This window comes from Lithobates pipiens, unplaced genomic scaffold, assembly GCF_037356315.1.
Source record: "Lithobates pipiens isolate NorthernLeopardFrog02 unplaced genomic scaffold, aLitPip1_a1.2 Scaffold_28, whole genome shotgun sequence".
NCBI classification, from domain to species: Eukaryota; Metazoa; Chordata; class Amphibia; order Anura; family Ranidae; genus Lithobates; species Lithobates pipiens.
The window spans coordinates 7,368,791-7,386,810 of NW_027507789.1; the positions used below are offsets into that span (position 1 = coordinate 7,368,791).

Here is an 18,020-nt window from a genome sequence, read left to right on the forward strand (position 1 = left end):
CTTACAAATTTGTCATCGTTTTCCCACCAAAGTCATTGTAAACCCGGTACATGCAACCCTACCTATCGCTGACCGGCCGCTGCAATCCCCGATTAAAGGGCGCCCGGATTAAGTGTTCCAGGTTATGGACAGGTGCGGGTTTTTTTTTTTTTTTTTTTTTGCGCTCCGGCTCCGGGCCTTTGAAGCTGCTTGCTTGTAAGTCTTAAATCTGAGCGGGAAAGGACCTGAGCCATGTGTTCCCGTCACTCTGCAAGAAGAACGATTAAAAGGATCGATCGGCCCATTAAGACGCTGAGGATTGATTGAAGTGACGGAACGTCAGGGGGTTTTAGGATGGTCGGAGACAAACGATGTCAGATTTATTTTTATTTTTTTCCCCTTTATCCGGTCAGTGTTGGATTAATAGTGGAGCCCTTATGCCGGGGGTTACCTCATCCCGAATGTATGCGCGGATGAAAATGGAGCCATGTGAGAAACCTATAGAAGTGTAACCCCTTCAATACCGGGCACTTTCACCCCCCTTCCCGTCCAGATCAATGTTCAGCTTTTAGCGCTGTCGACCTTTGAATGACAATTGCGCGGTCGTGCGACGCTGTACCCAAACAAGATTTTTATCATTTTTTGGAGACGGATACAGCTTTCTTTTGGTGGTATTTAATCACCTCTGGTGAAAAAAAGAGCGAACGTTTTTTAAAATAATATATTTTTTTTCTTATTTTCTGTCATAAAATTTCGTAAAGAAGTAATTTTTCTCCTTCACTGATGTGCGTTGATGGGCACTGACGAGAAGGCACTGATGAGGCAGCACTGATCTGCAGTACTGATAGGAGGCACTGATACGCAGTAATGATGGGCATTCATAGGAAGCACTGATGGGTGGCACTGATGAGGAGGCACTAATATGCAGCACTGATGGGCGGCATTTTAAGTGGTTGTAAAACCTTACAGACCACTTTGTGCTACAGGTAAGCCTATAATGAGGCTTGTAATGAGGCTTACCTGTTGCTACCCAGGATATCTCCTAAACCTGCACGGTTTAGGAGATATCCCCTGTATTTGCATGTGCCAATGTCATCGGCACATGCGCGCTGACACAAAATGAAGCACAGGCACTCGTGCCCGCTACCTGGAAGTGCAGGATCATGTGTAGTCAGTGAAACTGCTATAGGGCGTATGTGAAGTGGTTTAGGAGGGGATTGTGATTAAGGTGGGGGAGTCTGAGGACAGTGATGTACAGGGGGGGGACTGTGATGTAAATTAGGGACTGTGATATAAAGGGGGGGTTGTGAGGTGAAGGGGGGAGGGAGTGAGGACTGTGATGTGCGGGGGGGATGGTGATGTGCAGGGGCGCGGTGATGTGCAGCGGGGGACGGTGATGTACAGGGGGGGTGGTGATGCAAAAGGGGACTGTGATGCAAAAGGGGGACTTTGATACAAACGAGGACCGTGATGCAAAAGACGGACTGTGATGTAAAACTAGGACTGTGATGTAAATTAGGGACTGTGATGTAAAGGAGGGGGTTGTGGTTTTGAAGGGGGGTTGGGCCAAGGACGGTGATGTACACCGTGAAGTGCAGGGGGAACGGTGATATACAGGGGGGGCTGTGATTTAAATTAGGGACTGTGATGTGAAGGGGGAGGGGCTGAGGACTGTGATGTACAAGGGGGACGGTGATGTGCAGGGGGAACGGTGATGTGCAGGGGGGGGTGGTGATGTGCAGGGGGGGGCGGTGATGTGCAGGAGGGACGGTGATGTGCAGGAGGGACGGTGATGTGCAGGGGAGACGGTGATGTGCAGGGGAGACGGTGATGTGCAGGGGGGACGGGGATGTGCAGGGGGGACGGGGATGTGCAGGGGGGACGGGGATGTGCAGGGAGGACTGTGATGTAAAACTAGGACTGTGATGTAAATGAGGGCTTCACACTGGGGTGGTGCCGGCGATAGCGGTAAAGCACTACTAGTTTAGCAGGGCTTTACCTCTGTTATAGTGGCACTTTTCAGTCTCTAGGGGGGCGCTTTTAACCTCCCCGCTAGCAGCCAAAAAGAGGGTTAATAGCGCCCATGTTGTGGCGCTGCCGTAGCACTTTGCAGGCGCTTTGGCAGCGGTGGCCATTCATTTCAATGGGAGGGGCGATGGAGGAGGGGTGTATACAGCGCTCCCGCACCGCCCCAAAGGTGCTGCTTACAGGCCTTTTTTTTTCGTCCCGTAAGAGCGCCGCCCCACTGTGAAAGGGCTCGGGCTTTCACACTGGGGTGGCTTGAGAGGCGATTTGCAGGCGCTTTACAGGCGATATCGTTTATTTCTAAAATGCCTGAAAAGTGCCCCCCGGTGTGAAAGGGGTCTTAGAGCGCATATATGAGATTTGGACCTCGGCCAGAAGAAAGTTTTACAAACTGGATCCCAATGAATGGTAGTGCTATAGGAGTCGGTGGTGTCGGTGGCTCTGCACCTCCTCCAGTGATGAGCGAGCGGTGTGCGCCCTTCCGGTGGCTTTTCAATCCTCTTCTTATACACGTGAATGAAGTATTTCGCTCTGTATGAATAGGAAGCACTCGGGATTTCCTGTGACTGTTACTGGAATTTACAGCATCAGAACCAAAACAAACTTTCACTGCGCCCCCTCCCCCGACCCCACCCCCACCCCCACCGGAGGAGGCTCATCCAGTATACAGTACAGATAACATGATCAAGGGGTAGATCTGTAATCGCTTCATATTATGAGAATTGTCATCAGAAAACCAGTGACATTTATTATATTATTCTGTATACTTTGTGTTTATTATTATTATTATTATTATACACGATTTATATAGCGCCAACAGTTTACGAAGCGCTTTACAATGTATAGGGGGGACAACACAATTACAGTACAGTAATATGGGCCCGATAGTAATTTTGCAGATGTCTGCATGAATAAATTCCTGATTATTATTATTATACAGGCTTTATATAGCGCCAACAGTTTATGCAGCGCTTTACAATATATACAGAAAGTATACTTTTCAGAAAAGCTCCACCCTTTATTAATAAATAGCTGTCCTCAAGCTCCAGCCCAGTGACTTTGCCAAGGCTGAGATGATGTCATCAGTCTGCTGCAGGCAGGAGGAAGCGTGTCTTCAGTCCACCCCCCCCCCCCAGTAATTAGACTGCAATGTTGTAACTTTGTAGCAAGTCACAAGTTTACAGGCTGCAGCAAGGGGCTGATCTGCGAACGGCAGCAGGATTGACATGATTGTTTTTTTTTGTCTGCATGGAAAGTAGGTTATATGGCTTCCAATGTCATAGTTCACATGAGTGCAGTCAGTTCCAGGGCATTTCAGTTCCCCAAAAAAAAGTAGAACAGGCTGCATTTTTCCTGCACTGGACTTTACTAGAACGCAGAAAAAGGCATCAAAAACACAGCGGACCCCGGTACAGTTAAGAAAAACTGAAAAAAGCATCTGGAAACACATAAAACAAAACACATCAAAAAGCACCGGAGTGACTGGTTCCCTTCCCGCCCCTCCTTCCCAGTTTCTACCTCTCCACAACCTGGCTACACACTGTCAGGTCATCTATATACATCGGAGCAGGTCTTATGGGACCCTCCATCATCTACTCGGCACTCTCCATCAGGGCCTTAATAATAGGCCCCCCCAATTGGGATATTCGCCATACTCGCAGGATATAGAGCTTCTTTTACATTCTCTCCCTCTCAGATGTCCCATCCCCTTCTCTATGGGGAATAGTCTCCATCTATCTGATATCGAGCCGGCAAACAAACCACCCCCCCCCCCCCCCCCGCTCTAGGTAGGTCAGTCCTGTGTCCTCTCCTCCTCTTCTGCATCATAGTGGCTTCCACCGTCCGTCTCCTTCCTCCTCTTCCTAGGCGTCCAATAGGATCGCCTATCTTTTCAGCCAATCAGTTGATGGGCCTGTGAGCCACACACTCTTAAACCTTGTGGACGGCCTTCCCAGAAGAGGTGAAGCTGTTATAGCTGCAAAGAGCCAACTCAATATTGAACCCTCCGGACTAAGACTGGGATGCCATTAAAGTTCATGTGCGTGTAAAGGCGGTCGTCCCAATACTTTTGACAATACAGTGTGTGTTCCTTGGAAGGACGTGTAATGCAGAGTTTGGATCGGGGCAACTTCCCGGGCGTCAGCGCCGCATGCTAATCGCCATCACAGCTGTCACCAGGCTGATCTCCTGTCACCTTTTTTTTTGTCCTTAAATTATAATAGTATATTTATTATTAGACCAAACTGGCAAAGATTTAATCGGTACAAACTGCCCTCTTTATCGTTGGTCGCTATTTTTTGTTTTTTGAGCAGTAAAAACCTGACGGGTTCTAAACCCTCCAAAGGAAAAAAAGGTTCAGGCTACACCAGTGATGGAGAACCTCGGCACCCCGCATGTTTTGGAACTTCATTTCCCATGATGCTCAACTACACTACAGAATGCATGAGCATCATGGGAAATGTAGTTCCAAGACATCTGGGGTGCCGAGGTTCACCATCACTGGGCTAGACAGACACTCCTATTTACCCTCTAGAACAGTGATGGAGAACCTTGGCACCTCAGATGTTTTGGAACTACATTTCCCATGATGCTCATGCATTCTGTAGTGTAGTTGAGCATCATGGGAAATGAAGTTCCAAAACATCTGGGGTGCCAAGGTTCGCCACCACTGCTCTAGAACAAGGATCTGCAATTAGCGGACCTCCAGCTGTTGCAAAACTACAACTCCCATCATGCCTCAGCCTCTGGGTGTCATGCTTTTGGCTGTCAGAGTCTTGCTATGCCTCATGGGACTTGTAGTTCTGCAACAGCTGGAGGTCCGCTAATTGCATCTCCCTGCACTAGAAGATAACGTTAAAAACAAAAGTACAATTCTTTATTTTGGCGAAGTTTTTGAATGTCACATATTAGAATGTATCCCTTCCAACGATGTTCTATGGAAGGACATGCAATGCCGGGACTGGGATGCCCTAAGGCGCCTTTCACACTGGGGCGCTTTGCGGGCGCTACAGCGCTAAAAATAGCCTCCCGCAAAGCGCCCTGCAAGAGCCGCTGCTGTCTCCCCCAAGGGCTTTCACACTTTAGCGGTGCGCTGTCCTGCTAGCAGCATCTTTGGAGCGGTGAAGGAGCCGCGTATACACCGCTTCTTCATCACTCCTGCCCATTGAAATCAATGGGGCAGCGCGTCTATACTGCCGGCATAGCGGGCGGGTTTAATCCTTTTTAAAGCCCCCCCGCTAGCGGCCATATAACCCAGCTAAAAATATCGCCGTTTTACCGCCGACGCTCCCGCCCCAGTGGGAAAGGTGCCTTAAAGTTCATGTTCCAGGAGTCCCAATACTTTTTGCCCTTAAACTATAATGGTATATTATAATTCCGCACTGGCAAAGGGTATAATCGGTGCCCACTTTATTGCTGGCCTGCAAACTGGTTCGTCGACTTTTTCCTCTCGCACTTCTTGCTGCCCAAAGTTGTAGCTTTTCTCTCGTTATCCTCGTCCCGGGCCGAGAGGGGGGGGGGTGGGGGTTCAGAGAGGTCTCCTCGGGCGGGCAGGGTGCCAGCGTTGAGCCGGAGGAGATTTTGGCAAAAACAATCTCTGCTTAGCCTGGAGCCATGCCAGCGGTGAGCAGTTTTAACCACTGCCGTGCTAACAGGCCGGGGCGCTTCGGTGCGATGGAATCTGCAGCGGGCTCGTCAGTCAGCGCTCAGATTAATATGCGGATATTCGGGAGGGATGGGGGTGGGTGAGGGGGGGGGGGGTTGGCGTACGGCTGATGACTGGCCCCCTTTTTAACGTGTGGATAATTGGCTCTATTTTCCTGCCGGATCCATTAGTCACTCAGGAAACAATTGTTGTTTTTTTTTTCTTAAATATTATTGAATGGTGCAAGTGTTTAATTTTTTTTTTTAAGGGTTTCATTTTGGTGAGTCACAAAACCACAAAGATTCACATAATTTTTGGGCAACATTACAAAGGGCTTGAGCTTTTCTGGGGAAAAAGTAGATTAAAATGTAGGAACCGCTTCATCCTGTCTGACACTTTTAAAGGGGAAAGTAAAAGTATTATATAATTTTATTATGATAACATTTCCAAAAAGTATTTTTTTATTTATTTTTTCAACAGATAAGAGTGGCTGAGACGTTCTCTTTAAATACGGGTTGTCCAGAGATTGGCTCATGGGGAGACCAGATATAGTGAATGCAGGCTCCTGGGGAGATCAGATATAGTGAGTGCAGGCTCCTGGGGAGACCAGATATAGTGAATGCAGGCTCCTGGGGTGACCAGATATAGTGAGTGCAGGCTCCTGGGGAGACCAGATATAGTGAATGCAGGCTCCTGGGGAGACCAGATATAGTGAATGCATGCTCCTGGGGAGACCAGATATAGTGAATGCAGGCTCCTGGGGAGACCAGATATAGTGAATGCAGGCTCCTGGGGAGACCAGATATAGTGAATGCAGGCTCATGGGGAGACCAGACATAGTGAATGCAGGCTCCTGGGGAGACCAGATATAGTGAATGCAGGCTCCTGGGGAGACCAGATATAGTGAATGCATGCTCCTGGGGAGACCAGATATAGTGAATGCAGGCTCCTGGGGAGACCAGATATAGTGAATGCAGGCTCCTGGGGAGACCAGATATAGTGAATGCAGGCTCCTGGGGAGACCAGATATAGTGAATGCATGCTCCTGGGGAGACCAGATATAGTGAATGCAGGCTCATGGGGAGACCAGACATAGTGAATGCAGGGTCCTGGGTAGACCAGATATAGTGAATGCAGGCTCCTGGGGAGACCAGATATAGTGAATGCAGGGTCTTGGGGAGACCAGACATAGTGAATGCAGGCTCCTGGGGAGACCAGATATAGTGAATGCAGGGTCTTGGGGAGACCAGACATAGTGAATGCAGGCTCCTGGGGAAATCAGACATAGTGAATGCAGGCTCCTGGGGAGACCAGATATAGTGAACGCAGGCTCCTGGGGAGAGCAGATATAGTGAATGCAGGGTCCTGGGGAGAGAGGATATAGTGACTGCAGGCTCCTGGGGAGAGCAGATATAGTGAATGCAGGCTCCTGGGGAGAGCAGATATAGTGACTGCAGGCTCCTGGGGAGAGCGGATATAGTGAGTGCAGGCTCCTGGGGAGATCAGATATAGTGAATGCAGGCTCCTGGGGAGAGCAGATATAGTGAATGCAGGCTTCTGGGGAGAGCAGATATAGTGAATGCAGGCTTCTGGGGAGAGCAGATATAGTGAATGCAGGCTCCTGGGGAGAGCAGATATAGTGAGTGCAGGCTCCTGGGGAGATCAGATATAGTGAGTGCAGGCTCCTGGGGAGAGCAGATATAGTGAATGCAGGCTCCTGGGGAGAGCAGATATAGTGAATGCAGGCTCCTGGGGAGAGCAGATATAGTGAATGCAGGCTCCTGGGGAGAGCAGATATAGTGAATGCAGGGTCCTGGGGAGAGCAGATATAGTGAATGCAGGCTCCTGGGGAGACCGGATATAGTGAATGCAGGGTCCTGGGGAGAGCAGATATAGTCAATGCAGGCTCCTGGGGAGACCGGATATAGTGAATGCAGGCTCCTGGGGAGACCGGATATAGTGACTGCAGGCTCCTGGGGTAATCAGATATAGTGAATGCAGGCTCCTGGGGAGAGCAGATATAGTGACTGCAGGCTCCTGGGGAGACCAGACATAGTGACTGCAGGCTCCTGGGGAGAGTAGATATTTTCTGCGCACACACGGGTGCATGAACGCCTGCATGTGCATAGCCGCATTAAATAACATGCATCTTCATTCTTGTCCATAAAAAAAAAAGAAAGAAAGGCAGACACTCCTAGCAGCAGCGTTTTTTTCTGGCCGTCTCCATGAGCCGTTGAACAGCGACACATTGTAGATGGTTATATTCAGTTAAAGATGTCTAAAATAGGAAACATAAGCTGTATGTGGCCACATTCATGCGTGTTGTGCTGTGGGGGCTTCTTTTTTTTTGACATGATAGATTTAGTGATAAGTCGGGTGAAGTAATGATCGGGTTACTCAGAGGTTATCGCCCTGTTTGAGCGATCATCGATTTCCTATTAAAGTCAGACTGAGAAAACATTCTTATCGCTGGCTCTTGTTTATTCAGATGAAGACCGGCTACTTTATAATTGACATTCTCTGGAGCACAAAACTTTTCTAGTGCGATTTCTGCTCTGCTTGTTTATCTGCTACACAAGGCGTGTCCTTCCCCCCCCGCCACAACTGACACTTTAATGATCGCCATTTAAAGCTAAACCTTAATTGCTTTCCCTTGTTCCTCCCATCTGCCTTTATCAACCTTCTTATTGTTTTTTTTTTTTAACTAAAACCATTTTCATTGCATTTCCTTATTGTAGACCCAGTGACATCATTACTTAGTTTCTGTGCTTCTCTATGCAATGCAGGCAGATCATGGCTGGTAGGAGGGACCGGCAGCAGGGCCGGATCTTGGGGGGGGGGGGGTGCTGGGGTGGGCTGTAACCCCCCCAGATTTTTGTTGTACTCCCCCATCCAAGTTTCTGGGAGTGCATCCACTGATCCATGAGCCAGTCTGAAGCAGATAGTTGATGTAAGGAGACACATTAATAGGGACAATCCATTTAAGGGGACACTGATGTAAGGGAGAAATTCTGATGGGACACTGATATAAGGGAGTGCTCTGATGGGGACCCTTATGTAAAGGGGTTCTGTGATGGGGACAAATGATGTAAGGGGGGCACTCTGGGACGCCTGATGTAAGGGGGGTACTCTGGGACACCTGATGTAAGGGGGGCACTCTGGGACACCTGATGTAAGGGGGGCACTCTGGAAAACCTGATGTAAGGGGGGCACTCTGGAAAACCTGATGTAAGGGGGCACTCTGGAAAACCTGATGTAAGGGGGGCAGTCTGGCACACCTGATGTAAGGGGGGCAGTCTGGCACACCTGATGTAAGGGGGGCAGTCTGGCACACCTGATGTAAGGGGGGCAGTCTGGCACACCTGATGTAAGGGGGGCACTCTGGCACACCTGATGTAAGGGGGCACTCTGGGACACCTGATGTAAGGGGGCACTCTGGGACACCTGATGTAAGGGGGGCACTCTGGCACACTTGATGTAAGGGGGGGGCACTCTGGCACACTTGATGTAAGGGGGACACTCTGGGAGACCTGATGTTAGGGGGGCACTCTGGCACACCTGATGTAAGGGGGGGCACTCTGGCACACCTGATGTAAGGGGTGCACTCTGGCACACCTGATGTAAGGGGTGCACTCTGGCACACCTGATGTAAGGGGTGCACTCTGGCACACCTGATGTAAGGGGGGCACTCTGGCACACCTGATGTAAGGGGGACACTCTGGGAGACCTGATGTTAGGGGGGCACTCTGGCACACTTGATGTAAGAGGGGCACTCTGGGACACCTGATGTAAGGGGGGGCAATCTGGCACACCTGATGTAAAGGGGCACTCTGGGACTCCTGATGTAAGGGGGCACTCTGGGACTCCTGATTTAAGGGGGCACTCTGGGACACTTGATGTAAGGAGGGCACTCTGGCACACCTGATGTAAGGGGGGCACTCTGGCACACCTTATGTAAGGGGGGGGGGCACTCTGGGACAAGTGTAAGAAAGAGATGGAAGGCACATGATCTGATGCATTGATCAAGATGTTACAGTTTATTCATGAAAAAGGGGGAGGGGAATGAATCCATACAAAAAGTATCTATGTATTCATAAAACCAGGTTACAAGTATACACATTAAATTAAGAAAATAGACATGCCCATGCAAGGGCGAGTGCTAAGATTTTGTTGACGTGTTTCGAGGAAAAAAACCCTCTTCATCAGAGCCTTGTAGAACGACAAGAGAGGTCTCTATAATGCTGTGGATCAACATACAGGGGAGTGGATAGTTGGGAGGAGCGACACATGTGATGAGTTCTTCTAACGCTCCAAGTTTGTCCACATCCCACCGCTCTACATAAATGTCATAGAGAGATGTAATTCATATATTCCTTGTGGCAATTGAATGTATATCTGTTGGTTGTGCCTGCATTGAGGTTTACAAGAAGGATGCAGCCTGCATACATCAGTTTGCGAGCAAGAGGTAGTTGCTTCTGTCAAACAGAAAATGGTCTCGTGTTACAGTAAGGATCACAGCTGATCTCCTTATTGCAACACAAGGCCACTTTCTGTTTGACAGGATATGACGCTGATCACGTGACCTCAACTTCTTTGGTGGACCATGGCGAGGCCTGTTCTGAGTGGAACCTGTCCTGTTAAACCGCTGTATGGTCTTGGCCACCGTGCTGCAGCTCAGTTTCAGGATCTTGCCAATCTTCTTATAGCCTAGGCCAGTGATGGAGAACCTTGGCACCCCGGATGTTTTGGAACTACATTTCCCATGATGCTCAACTACACTGCAAAGTGCATGAGCATCATGGGAAATGTAGTTCCAAAACATCTGGGGTGCCGAGGTTCACCATCACTGGCCTAGGCCATCTTTATGTAGAGAAACAATTATTTTTTTCAGATCCTCAGCCCTTGTACACACGGTCGGAGATTCTGACAACCAAATCCGACGGATTAATTCTGGAAGAGGTCCGGAAGAGATGTTGCATACATACGGTCGGACTAAGTTGTCGGAAAATCTGATTGTACATAACGTGATGACGTTATTTCGTTACGACGGGACTACGTTCAGGCTAGTAGCCAATAGCTTTGGTCTAGGAATTTGATCTGAGCATGCGTGGCACTTTGTTCGTCGGAGTAGGCTACACATGATCGGAGTATGTCCGATCGGAGCATTTTGTCTGCAAATTTTACCGGAAAGTTGGAAAAGTTGGTCCGTCGGATATTCAGATGGAAACAGTCCGATGGAGACCACACACAGTCGGAATATCCGACAAAACGGTCCGATAGGACACATTCCGTCGGAATCTCCGACCGTGTGTACAAGGGCTTAGAGAGTTCTTTGCCATGAGGTGCCATGTTGTACTTTCAGTGACCAGTATGAAAGAGTGAGAGCGATAACACCAAATTTAACACACCTGCTCCCCATTCACACCTGAGACCTTGTAACACTAACGAGTCACGACACTGAGGAGGGAAAATGGCTAATTGTGCCCAATTTGGACATTTTCACTTAGGGGTGTACTCACTTTTGTTGCCAGTGGTTTAGACATTAATGGCTGTGTGTTGAGTTATTTTTCGGCGGACGTTAAATTTACACTGTTATACAAGCTGTACACTCACTACTATATATTGTAGACAAGTGTCATTTCTTCAGTGTTGTCTCATGAAAAGAGAGAAGAAAAGATTTACAAAGATATGAGGGGTGTACTTACTTTTGTGAGCACTATACTTGACTTCTATATATATAACATGACTTGTGTAGCAATGGTATACATCAGGGATATGCAATTAGTGGACCTCCAGCAGAACTACAAGTCCCATGAGGCATAGCAAGACTCTTAGAGCCACAAGCATGACACCCAGAGCCAGAGGCATGATGGGACTTGTAGTTTAGCAACAGCTGGAGGTCCACTAATGGCATATCCCTGCTATACACTATATATTTTTTATATTTGCTCCTTTTTTCCCATCAAAGTGAAGTTGGGCTGCACTTTTTTTATCAACTGATGGGCTGAAATTCAGATTCTTACAAACGTCTATTATTTAGTGATTTACAGACTTTCCAAATACAAAGTATACAATGTATCATAATTGTGTGGATCGCAGTGTCCAAGGTGACATTGTAACTTTATCACTTCACAGTTCTTTGTTCTATCAGAGGTTTTGCTGTTTCCATTGTCTTCGCACATCTTATTATAATCACCTTTGGATTGTATAAAAAACAAAAAAATAAGTCAAACTCTCTGAATAGGCAAACTCTGGAGTGTGTTGTACACAAGCCGGGCATAGAGGACTATTGTCCCCGTCACCAGCACTGCCATTAAGTGACCTTTACTGAAATCTTATAAAGACGCTGATTACCTGCATTCTCCGTCCTGTCAGGATTCCGAGGCCTTGCCTTACCGGTTGTGCAGCCATGACACTTCGGTGTCACCTGTAAAAACACTGAGATGTTTGAAATATTTCATTGTCATTTCTGCGCACACAAAGGCGGCAGTCACCCGGAATGGGCACCTGTGTCCAGAGTGTTGCCTTTTACCAGACTGACGTCTGTCTGTAGATTAGTAGGTGTGACTTTCTGTCATTACCCCGGGAACCTGTCCCTCCAATTAAAGTAGAACTGCAAACATTCACTAAAATCTCCCCAGCTTTAAATCCTAAGTCCCTGGTGCCCAACCTGTGGCCCAGAGGCACCCCCCCCCCCTCATCCATGCATCCGGTGTTCTGGCAGATAGTGCCCTGCCATCATATAGTGTCCGCCCTGTACTGCACATGCGCAGTACGGAGCAGACGAAGCTTTGTAAAATCTCTGAAGATGAAGGGCGCCTGCGCCGTGAGTGGAGGTGGTAGCCCCACCATCGAAGCGGACATAGGGTTAGGAAAATTAGAGGGCCGCTCGCCACGCTTCGGGGCTCGGCCTCGCTGCGCTCGGCTCTTTTATATTCCAACTCTATGTCCACTTGGATGGTGGGGATAGAACCTGGACTCACGGCGCAGGCGCCGTTCATCCTCAGCTATTTTGGGAATCGGTGTGTTCTGTGTACTGCGCATGCGCAGTACACAGCGGACACTATGCGATGGGGGACAGTATATGATAGGACACCGGCCCCGGCTCTTCCTTCCCTTTGCCTCCATAAGGTAAGGCATCTGCCGTCCATCTCTTGCGCAGTGCCTGGTGATCGTTGCTGTCCGCGTCTCCCACGCGCCTCATCCGTTGTGACACCCGCCCCCCTAAAATTTTGAACACCAGCCGCCACTGGTCACTGTTGTGCCATATTTTCTTCACTTGATGATGACTGTCTTCACTGTGTTCCATGGTATATCTAATGCCATGGAAATTCTTTTGTACCCTTCTCCTGACTGATACCTTTTAACAATGAGATCCCTCAGATGGTTTGGAAGCTCTCTGCACACCATGAATTTTGCTGTAGGATGCGACTAAGAAAATGTCAGGAAAGACCTACTAGAACAGCTGAACTTTATTTGGGGTTAATCAGAGGCACTTTGAAGGATGACCGGTGTGCACTGACTTCTATTTAATGTGAGTGTGAATGGGATTGCCTAATTCTGAACACGGCTACATCCCCAGTTATAAGAGGGTGTGTATAACCACCAACCACATTATTTTCGTTTTTTTTTTATTGTTACTTTCCAATCCTAAAAGATTTCAGTTTGTTTTTCAATTGAGTTCATAGGTCAAATTAAAGGAAACCTGACATCTTAGCAGGGGTGTGTAGACTTTATATATCCACTGTAGGTACATAAACCTTCATACATTGACCGCCCGAGTGCGCATGCGTATACCTCTGAAGGCAGTATAGGGACTGCAAGGAGACCCGCTTATAGTGGGATTAAATAATAGCAGTAATCCAAAATCTATCATTTACGGCTGAGGTCTGTCACCTGAGGATGCTGGCCAGGGTCAGATAAAGGATCCTTGTCCTTGCATATCATGGGCCTGGTCTCCATTGTGGGTTTAAGTCTTCTAGCGGAGTTTGGAAAACCCCATAATGGTTCTTTGTTACTTAACCACTTACAGACCGCCGCACGCCTATATACATCCTAAGTTTGAAGAGGAATATCGTTGTTATAGCAGTAGCTAGCTACCATGAACCCGGTATCCTCTTCTTCGGCCGGCAGTCCGCTTTCTGATAAGAGTGGTCTCTGCGGCGGATTCGCTGCAAAATCACTTTTATCGGCGGCTGGAGGGGCCCCCCCCCCGCCACACTCCGGTGCCCTCCGCCGCTTATAGGAGCCGTCGGCAGCGGTGGTGGCGATCGGATGTTTCCCCTTGCTGGTAATGGAGTCGAATGAGGGGAAGAGGGCCCCCACCTGTCTCCATAACACATTACAGGGTGGAAGCAACATCAAAACGTCACTTCCATCCCTTAAAGAGCCATTTTTTTTTTTTAAATGACAAAATTATTATTATTTTTTTTTTTTTTTTATTGCATTTTAGTTTAACTATGCGATCCAAGGTCCCATATCTCATATTTAAGAGGTCCTGCCATGCTTTTCTAATTTACAAGGGATGTTTACATTCCTTGTAATAGGAATAAAAGTGACACTGTGCAAAAAAAATAAAAAATGAAGTGTAAAATAAATAAGAAAAGAAAAACTTTTTAAACCACGCCCAGTCCCGCGGAGCTCACGCGCAGAAGCGAACGCATACGCGAGTAGCGCCCACATATGAAAACGGTATTCAAACCAACATGTGTGAGGCATCGCCGCGATCGGCAGAGTGAGAGCAATAATTCTAGCCCTAGAATTCTCACCTCCTCTGTGACTCAAAACATGCAACCCGTAGAATTTCTTTAACCGTTGCCTATGGAGACTTGTAAGGGTAAAAGTTTGTCGCCATTCCAACGAGCGGGCACAATTTTGAAGCGTGGCATGTTGGGTATCAATTTACTCGGCGTAACATTATCTTTCACAATTAAATATGTATAATATATAATATTAATTATATATAAAAATAAAAAATTGGGCTAACTTTACTGTTGTTCAAAAAAGTGTATTTTTTTTCCAGTGCGCTCGTAAGAACTCTGCGCAAATACGATGGGACAAAGTATTGCAACGACCGCCATTTTATTCTCTAGGGTGTTAGAAAAAAAATGCATAAAGTATTTTTCTAGCAAAAAAAAAAAAAAAACTGTTTGTAACTTGTAAACAACAAATCTCAGAAAGAGGCTCGGTCTTTAAGTGGTTAATAAACAAGGTAATTTCTCTCTTTTTATATATATATATATATACCTGTATATATTTTTAGCTCCTGCGCTCGCACTCCCATCTGACTTCCATCCTTCATTCTGAAGCGTGCCTTTTCTTCCGCCTGGACATTTGTTTCCGATTTTCCACACTTCCTCCTTACCTTCCCGTCGCCATGCTTTACAGGCCTTTTACTTAAATTAATATCCGCAGTAAAAGCCTACAGCCCGCCGCGAGGTCAGCCCATAGCAGAGCTACTTAATATATCGTCTCCTAAGACTGGACTTATGTACCGGCCTCAGTCAGGCGAAGATGTATTAGCATCAGGAAATGAAAACTGCGCTCGGAGGTCTGGGCAATCTCCATCCTACCTCTTAGATTGTAAGCTCCAAGGAGCAGGGCCCGGCCCTCTGATTCCTATTGTATTTGTACTGTCTGCACCTGAAGTTGTAAAGCGCTGCGTAAACAGTTGGAGCTATATCAATCCTGTATAATAATAATAATAATAATAATAATCATACAAGGGAATAAATTAGTTGAGAGCTTCCAATACAGGGCTGCTGTTAGAAATCACGGGGCCCCATACAGCCGATTTTATATTCGTCTTTTAGCCTATTCGTTTTTAAATCTGACCCCATGGAGAAGATATTGTACTGCTATCAGATTGATATGGAGATCTTCTTGGGGTTCTTACTAGCTCTGGCGAAGGGGGTGCTCTTGGATCCCCAAAACATGTTGGATACATTATGGATTGTACCCCTGACGTCAATGGGTATAAAACTGTATCTGGACCTCTTAGCAGTGGTGCAGCGCTTCAGCTTTTCTACATAGGTGTGTACAGTAGGGATGCACTGATACAATGTTTTTTTTTTTTTTAGTACTCGCTAGGGCTGGGGAAAAAAATCGATTTAATTGAATCGAGTCGAGAGGTCAAATCGATTCAAATATTTCAGGAAATCGATTTTTTTTAGTTTTTGTTTATTGTTTTCCACCAGGACTGGCGCTGACACCGCGCCCGTCCTGAGGAGCTGCGGGCAGGAGTTTTTAGGCGAGGCCGCGGCTTCGGCCTAGCTCGCGGGACCGGACGCCGCGGACTAGGCTGAAGCTGCGGCCTCGTCTAAAAACTCCTGCCCGCAGCACAACAGGACCGGCGCCCATCAAAAAAAAAAAAAAAACTCGATTCGACACGTGAATTTATTTATGTTTATTTTTTAAAGTGCTGATATTTTATTTATTTTTTTATTTTTTATTTTTTTTAGAAAATCGGCCAGCTCTAGTAAAGACCGGCGCTGACACCACGCCCGTCCTGGGGAGCTGCGGGCAGGAGTTTTTAGGCGAGGTCGTGGCTTCGGCCTAGCTCGCGGGACCGGACGCCGCGGACTAGGCTGAAGCTGCGGCCTCGTCTAAAAACTCCTGCCCGCAGCACATCAGGACCGGCGTCCATCAAAAAAAAAAAAAAACTCAATTCGAATCGTGAATTTTTCATTTTTTTATTTTTTAAAGCGCTGATTTTTTTATTTATTTTTATTTTTTTTTAGAAAATCGGCCAGCTCTAGTACTCGCCGATATCAGTTATCAATACCATTGCAACTGTTTTGTTTACACTTCAGCTGTCAGCAATGGCACAAAGCATTGAAAAGTTATTTACAAAGGAAAAAAATATATATATATATTTTTTTTTTTTAAATGTTGCGCTTTTTTTCAATGTGAAACGTGTAAATATATGTTAAAATTTTAAAAATATTAACGAACAAAGCAAACAAAAAATAAAGTTTCAATTATTAATAGTTTATAAATTAGAAGTGAAAAAAAATAAATCAGCAGGAAAATAATATTTAATGGAAGAGAAAAATACATTAATTAAGGCTGATTGGAGTAAAGGGTTAGTAAGGATTTAAAATAGTTAAAAACATTTTTTTTTTTTTTTTTACTTGGCAGGTTTCATCTGCAGAGGGAAGTTCATCCGTTTCATCTGTAGATGAAGAAACAGATACAAAAATAAACAATGTTTCTTTTTATCTTTCTGTTTCAGCAGCTGAGCAATGTTGTTGATAAATATTGTCTGGCTGCCTTTTTTATTTTATTTATTTTTTGATGGCTCCAATAACAGGAACTTTGTTTACACTTCAGCTGTCAACAGGGGGACCCCACTGGCAGCGGAATGAGTCATTAGTTGTTGAGGATGGGGCAGCCCCACTCCTTAACAACTGGTTTTATTTTTATTTTTTTTACATTTCAGCTGTCAGTGGGGGGAATCCAGCTGGCAGCTGAAAGTTCCGGTTTCAGGAATTGGAGCATTTGCATGAATACCAATACTCATGCAAATGAGTCGGTGCAACCCTGGTGCACAGGCCATTGCACTAGGGTGGGCACCCTAAAGCTCAAACACACACGCCTTTCTCTGCAGCCTCAGTTGCACGGGGCAGCTCTGTGCCGAGTGGCATCCTGTTTAGTCACAAACTGAAGCATAGTAAACAGTTAACTATTCTTCAGTTTTGAATGGACACAGTGAGTGAGTGTGTTCACCGTGTTCATTTTAAAAAGGAAGGGGCTGGTAAATCACGTTTACCCATCTCTTTATTATGAAACATCCCCCACAGCAGACAGGGGGGGATAGGAGATGAGATGAGAGGAGAGGGAAGCCAGTAGCACTTTGGGGTGAACACAGGGGGAAGCCCGGGCAGTAGGGAGAATCAGCACCGCCGATTGTGATTAGGGTGTGCCCAGGCACACCTGGCACACCCCCTGCACACGCCTATGTTGTACTACAAGCCAAGGAGACTCCAGAGACCTTCTGGGGTGTAGAAGCTGCCTGCCCGGGAACCAGATCGTATCAACCCCAATACAATTCCAGCAAGGCAACCCTATGGGTCCAGCGCTATCTCTCCACTTTCCTCAACAACACAAAAGCGTGCTGGTGCTGGGATTCTTCTTTTGTTTTAAAACTTTTTCAATAAGCCAGCAGCTTTTGGTATCTGCACAGAGCTACTGTCTTTGTGAGTTTTTTTTTGTTTTTTTTGTTTTATATGTACAATTCAATAAAGAACCTAAAAGATTGAATTCTTTAGATAATGCTTCCATTGTTACAAGAAAGACTTAGGCCCCTTTCACACTAACGTCCCGTTCAGGCCCGCCTGTCAGTTTTTCAGGCGGACCTGAACGGGTGCTCCAT

The 18,020-nt window shown here is 46.8% G+C and overlaps 1 protein-coding gene across 1 annotated transcript in view; it reads left to right on the forward strand.

The window, feature by feature from the left end:
* The window catches only part of QTGAL (queuosine-tRNA galactosyltransferase), a 349,168-nt gene that overhangs the window by 140,880 nt on the left and 190,268 nt on the right, over positions 1-18,020 (forward strand). The window lies entirely within an intron of this gene.